Genomic DNA, 6739 nt, shown 5'->3' on the forward strand with positions numbered 1-6739 from the left:
CAGAGTGTTAATCACATCACATACGCCACATCAATCCTTGGAGAGGAGTTACACATTGGTAAACAGTTAGCATCTTTAACTTTTAAGCTAACTGATTGATTGATTGACTGACTGATTGATTGATTGATTGATTGATTGATTGATTGATTGATTGATTGATTGATTGATTGATTGATTGATTGATTGATTGATTGACTTCCTCACACCTTTGATCTGTTTACCAGGTATCGGTTGATCTATGTTGTTCAAACTGTGATCTACCAGGAGTGTGTTTTATGAGTGTTGAACTGCTGCATGAAGGTGGATCACTTGGTGGTAAGAGGGGAGCTAACTTTTAAGCTGGACCCTCCTCTGTCTCTCTGCTCGGTCCCCCCCACCGTCCTCACACGGGTGTAATGGAGGTGAATGAGGAGGCTTTGTTTTGCCTGGCTGTGCTGTTGTGCCTCTGAACACAGCCTCAGGCTTTTAGAGCAGCATGAGTTTATCTCTCCACATCCTGCTCTGATGTTCTGTAATGGGTTTCAGGTTTTATAGGGTGTAAAGAAAACATTTCCTGCTTCATCACACCCCCACTATCAGCCTGTAGACTATAAAAAACATGGCTCCTTCCCCTCCTGCTGCTTAATCCAAACCCTGCTCCTCCTCTCTGCATGACATTACAAGCACCTGCGTCCCAGGTGGACTGGTTTTGATGATCCTGGGATCATGGTTACACTCTATCAGTTTTCATATTGTGCATTGTGTGAATGTCTGTCCGTGATCTGAACACAGAAGGCCTCTTCATGCAGCCAGTTAAAGGCACAGTTTCATCTACGCCGCTGGACGTCTCACCTTCATTATGAATGACTCAGATGCCTGACATGGGACCAAGTCATCCCAACGCTGTGCTGCATTGGAGGTAGGGTAGAGGTTAATAGCACGAATGAAAATATTGAATTTCCCCCATTGGGATAAATAAAGTACCTTTCTTTCTTAGGAACAGAGGCAGGACTGTGTGTGTATGTGCATGTCTTAGTGTGTGTGCATGTGGAGCTCCCGCTTGGTGTTTACCTCTCCTGCTTTCTGAACACCTTAAATTTCTCTCCTACGAATATTTTTTACCTAGAATCTGTACTGAGGAGTCTGGATTTCAGTCTGTGAAGTCCTCTGGTGTCGGCTTAAAGTCTACATAGTATTGACCAATCCCGCAGCAGCAGGCTTTGAAGTAAACAGCAGAGCAAACACACCGCTGTAATGACATCCCGTCTGCAGTAATCCCATGATCATTTATTCATCTCTATAAACTGATCTTCATGCAAGTGCAGCTAACAATCTGTTCTGGATCTAATATTAAACTTGAGGGGTGCATGATTGGCTGAGCGGTTAGGTCGCATGCCCAACGTTCAGAGGCGATGGTCCCCTGAGTGGACAGCCTGGGTTTGACACCAACCCCACTCATTCCCCACCCAGTTTTCTCCTCTATCCACTGTCCTTCCTCTCAATTAAGGCAAAAAGGCCCAATTATAAACTTTGAAAGCGATTACATTGAGTGCATCAGAAACAATGGCTCTGGGGGCGCCGTCAGCCTAGCGGTCTAAGCTTGTGCCCCATATACGGAGGCATTAGTCCTTGTCGCAGCGATCGCACATTCGACTCCTGGCCTCTACCAGTTGCTGCATGACTTCCCCCACTCTCTGCTCCCCACATTTCCTGTCTCTCTTCAGCTGTCATCTCCAACGAAGGTGAAAATGCACAATATGTATATATATATATATATATATATATGTGTGTGTGTGTGTGTGTGTGTGTCGCTCTGACCTCTGCTTGAAAACAAGCATTTCTAAAGATGTTTTCTTCTCTTCTTAAGAACAGACCCGACAAAGTTCACTGTTTTCGTTTTTACAAAGTTTACTGTTTTCGTTTTTACAAATCTGCATCATGATTTTGTTATTTTTGGTAATGTAAACTGTGATAAAACAAAGTAAGTAAGTAAGCCGCCAGAGAGAAGCCTCTGCATAACGTACTCTGCACAGTGAAACTGAGACCTACTTGAAACAGATGAACATGCTCCTCTCTGGGTGATGTAATGAGCATAGAAATGATGGTGTTTGGGTTGCACAGGTAAACGCTGCATAGAGGAGGAAGTAATTTAACGCTAACGCTAACCGCTGGCTGCACCGAAGTTATGGAAAAGTTGCCATCTCTTCCCGGAGGTGTCATCAGACCATGATAGACGATGATGTCATCAGATGTCACATTCAGCGGATCATTACCAGTAGTTATAATTTAAACACTTTGGTGGTGGTGTTTGTTTTGGATTAAAGTGCATGAACAAATCCTCACACAGGATGCTGGATGTTCAGCAGATAACAAATCCTCTCCTAACAACTTGTGCAGAAGTAAACTCAAGTTTAAGGAGCAGTAGTTGTGGCTTATTTGGATCCAAATCGACAAATTTTCAACCCAAAATATCAAAAAATAATAAACAACAAAAAAAAATTATGAATTTACCATTCCAACGTGCACAAGTCAATAAATATTTTACCCTAAGTTAAAAAAACAACACATTAAATAATAATCTTTGGTTACAGTTTATACATTAGTGTGCAAACTTTGACTTGCAGACTCCTTTTTGACTATGTTGCGTTAATTTATACTTTAAGTTGAGATTCCTACATTTCCCAGAATGCTTGAAGAGAATGAGTGTGCTGCAGAAAGTAGCTGATGAGTGAGAGAATGGAAGATGCAGATTGCAGATGTTTTTGGTAGTAAAGCTTATGAAGTCAATCAATCAATCTTTATTTATAAAGCGCCAAATCACAACAAATGTTATCTGAAGACTTTCCAAACAGAGGTCTAAACTTTACTCTATTGTTCTTTTATTTACAAAGACCCAACATCAAGACAGGATAAGATCCAGTCCCATCTTACAGACAGGACTCAGTCTGATCTCATCTTAATCCACCATGAGCAGAGCACTTTGCAGCATTTAGCAAGTTACAGTGGCAAGGACAAACTTCCTTTAACAGGCAGAAACCTCCAGCAGGACCAGACTCATGTTAGACACACATCTGCTGAGACCAAGTGAGAGTTGGATGGAGGGGGATGAAGAGAGAGAGAGACGATAGTGGTGAGACGGATAGTAGTAGTTGTAGCAGCTGGAGTCTGGAGGTGTGTGTCTGAAGATGTCTTCATTCAGCAAGTTTAAAATCATACGAGAACTTAAACATGCTTTTAGAGCATGAACCGTCGTCACCGCGGGGTGGTTTCATTTAACACCCACCAATCTGTGTGTGTGTGTGTGTGTGTGTGTGTGTGTGTGTGTGTGTGTGTGTGTGTGTGTGTGTGTGTGTGTGTGTGTGTGATTTCAGCCTCATCATGTGTTGGAGAACAAACTCACACTTGTTGCTGTTTGTCTTCGCAGCAGACGTGTCCGCCTCACTCTGAGCAGCACACAAAGCTTTTCTGTGGTTTTCAGGCGCTCCCTGTGTTGCAAAACCAGCAAAGTGGAGCAACAGTGGCAGAGTTAATTATGGTTGACACATCGGGAGGGGGGGAGGGGGAGTCTTCCTCTCTCCGCCTCCCTCCCTCTTTCACACGCGCTGTGGGAGGAAGATAGAAAAGCAGAAGTCACTGATGCATGGAAAGTGATGCAACGTTTGCAAAGAGAGGTGAGTGATCGATAGAGGAGGAAAGGCCAAAGTTAGACGGAGAATAAAAATGTGTCTGGTCTGCATGATAATGTTTGTTGTGCAGGCTGGAGTGCAGCCAGTTGTTTGCAGTGAGGATGTACATGCTTTCATTCCTGCAGCCAAAAACATCAAGTTTGTCTCCACAGTCCTTTTAATTTAACTTTCCGTCTCTTTTTAGTGAACACACCAAGGACCATGACCAGGATCAAACAGAGTCCATGAGTTTAAGTCTCTCTCAAACTGCTCAATAAAAGTCTGACCATGCATCAAAAAGAAAGTCTTCACTGTCTGACGATGCAAAGATTTTCAAATGTCATTAATTTAACGACACAGTTTCTGCAGAGAAGTCACAAATGTTTAAAAAGACGAAGATCATAAACACTAGAGTAATAATATCTCTAACTGTGGAACAAAACACCTCAGATACATCATCTCTTCTTCAAGGTGTCCCAATACTTAAGGAAAAATAACCAAATTAAGAAGTCATAATTAAACTGTAATGGAAAGAATGACAGGAAAAGGGGAGGGGAGCAGGACAAAGACTTGACCCTGATTGGTCAAAACCCCTTAACAGCAGTGATTAATTCTAGACCGAAAAAGTGACGCAAAGGACAACCTGATCACACGTCGTATCAAATCAATCCACAGAAAGGAGTCCCTCACATTCCCCTCTGCCTGTTGACACTGTGGTAAAAACGTTAGTGTGGTCTCAGGCTGGTCTTGAGAGTGGGGAAATAATGACAGTTAGTGGGCACAGATGTGAGAGCAGCCTGAGGAGCTACTGGATCCCGAACGATCTCTTATCTCTTTTCGACCAACGTGAACTGGGTTGTATTTCCGGGCTGGTGCTCGTGCTGGTTCGGAGCTGGTTGAACTTGTGAACCGACACAGCACCCTGTTGTTTTCTCAACCGCTCGAGCCCGTGGAAGAGTCAGATTTACGTGGCCGCTTTTCCCAGCAGCGCTAGCGGAAACTTTCCCTCACAACAACAATGATGGCAAACAACAGCGGCTTGTCTCCTCTGCCGACCACTGCTTTGCCTCGGAATCCATTAGTCTCTTTTATTTATTCGCTGCAGGACAATGACGAAAACATATTTGGTTTGTGTCTTTGATCACGGCAAAACCCCACCCCCCGTCCCTGACATAAGCGGTTCGCGGTTCGCGGTTCCCGGCCAGGAGCCAGTTCACTCGCAGTCAGATACGAAAATCTGGTTCTCAATTGACCGCCGGCTCCAAGTCGGCCCTGAAACTGCTTTGATTGAAAAGGGGTATCTGAGAGGGAAAAGTGGAGCAACATTCTGTCCTGCAATCCAGACAACGACAGCAGAGCTGGAGAGAGCATCTCTGAGCTACAGATCTCTACAAAATCACTGAAACCAGAAGAGGTAGAGATAACAGCAATAAGGTTCAAAGCTGAGACATTTGACTCATTTATGTTTAAAGGTGAGTCAACGTCAAAGAGAAGAAGGAGAGCTGAATGAGGACAGAAATGTTGACATCACCTGTCACCTAACCTAATACTAGATGTGACCTCAGTGTCCTCCATGGCAGCATAGTCCCAGCTTCAAAGTCTCAAATCTGCAGCTTTGTTATCACTCTTTGACATCAACACTGTTTGCATTCAAACTAAACACAACTCACCTGTTTTTGTGGACTCTTCTGTCTGCTAACAAAGATGATGATGATGATGATGATGATGTTCTTAATTTCTTCTGTCACATAAAGAAACATGAAGGATTTTGTGCTGTTTGTCTTCAGAGGCTGGTCTCCTTTAGAGTGATCTTTAATCTACAGAAACTTAACAAAGTGTCATATTATAATAACTCTGTACACTTTGTTAAATGTTTATCTCACCCTACAACACATTTCACATGTCCAGACTCTTAATCAAACATTATAACAGCCTTTAAATCTGTCACTCGCCCAGCTTTAGTGTTGGGTATAACTCAAGCCTGTGTTTTTTTACTGCCCTCAAACAATGAGCTGAGTTTTTGTTGTCAGTACTTTCAGATCTTAATTATTCACTCTCACTCTGCGTTTTTTTTACGAGGCCCCTGAGGAGAAAATGGTTGATAGCTTATAAATGTTGGTGCAAATATTTGGCTTCCTTTGGGAGTCATTATCAAAGGACAGCTGAGGGACTAACGTTCATTTATCACAGTTAACCTCAGTAGGCCTGTTGTGGGGATTGAAATCCAGGTACCACCAAAAAACTCAGGGATGACACCTCTTGTTTTTTAAAGAGGTGCTTTGAAGCCCAACAATGGTGGTAGACACATTGGAAATGTAGACACAACACAACTTTCAATCAGTCTCTAGACAGGACAAGATGTGATGAGGAGAGGTGGGCCAGTTTTTAAAATCTAGACACACCTCTGGCTATTCATGATAAGATTAGATGAGTTATGAAAAAACAACAATCCTGTATGATGTGTGTGAAAATTAAATGAGCTTCAGAGACAACAAATGTTTTTTGAAGCAGGCTGTAAATATGTTACATTGAGCTGTAAAAAAAGAGAGTTTTAACATAGGTAATAACCATAGACTGTATAAATAATGGACATAGTATCCGTGACGTCACCCATCTGTTTCTGAAGCGCTGTTTTGAAGCCAATCATCGGCGGGAGCAATATTGGAAATGTTGAACTCAACCTTCTGTTGAGCTAGTGTGAGGTAAAGAGGAGGGCTTTGAGCCTCCTCACCAACAGCTACAGTGTCCCCGCCTGTCAGTCAAGTCAGCTGTGCCTCTCATAATGGGAAACTGGTAATCTTAATATATTTGAAACTGCTGCGTTATGAAAAAATTCACCCTCCATACAGTGTGTGCCGATAGAGAAATGAACTATCCAGACTACACTCGTTTTTTGTACCAGTCTGTAAACATGTTTATTTCTGCTGTAAAGATCGGCTTTTTTTCATTTGTGTATATGGTTTCCGGTACTTCTGGAACCAGCCTCAAGTGGACACTCGAGGAACTGCAGTTTTTAATGCTTCGACGTTGTCTTCAATTCTCGCGGCCGGAGGATAGTGCTTGGTGTTAACAGGGTCTCCTGTGGTTTGGCAGTC

This window comes from Notolabrus celidotus, chromosome 16, assembly GCF_009762535.1.
Source record: "Notolabrus celidotus isolate fNotCel1 chromosome 16, fNotCel1.pri, whole genome shotgun sequence".
Classification (NCBI taxonomy): Eukaryota; Metazoa; Chordata; class Actinopteri; order Labriformes; family Labridae; genus Notolabrus; species Notolabrus celidotus.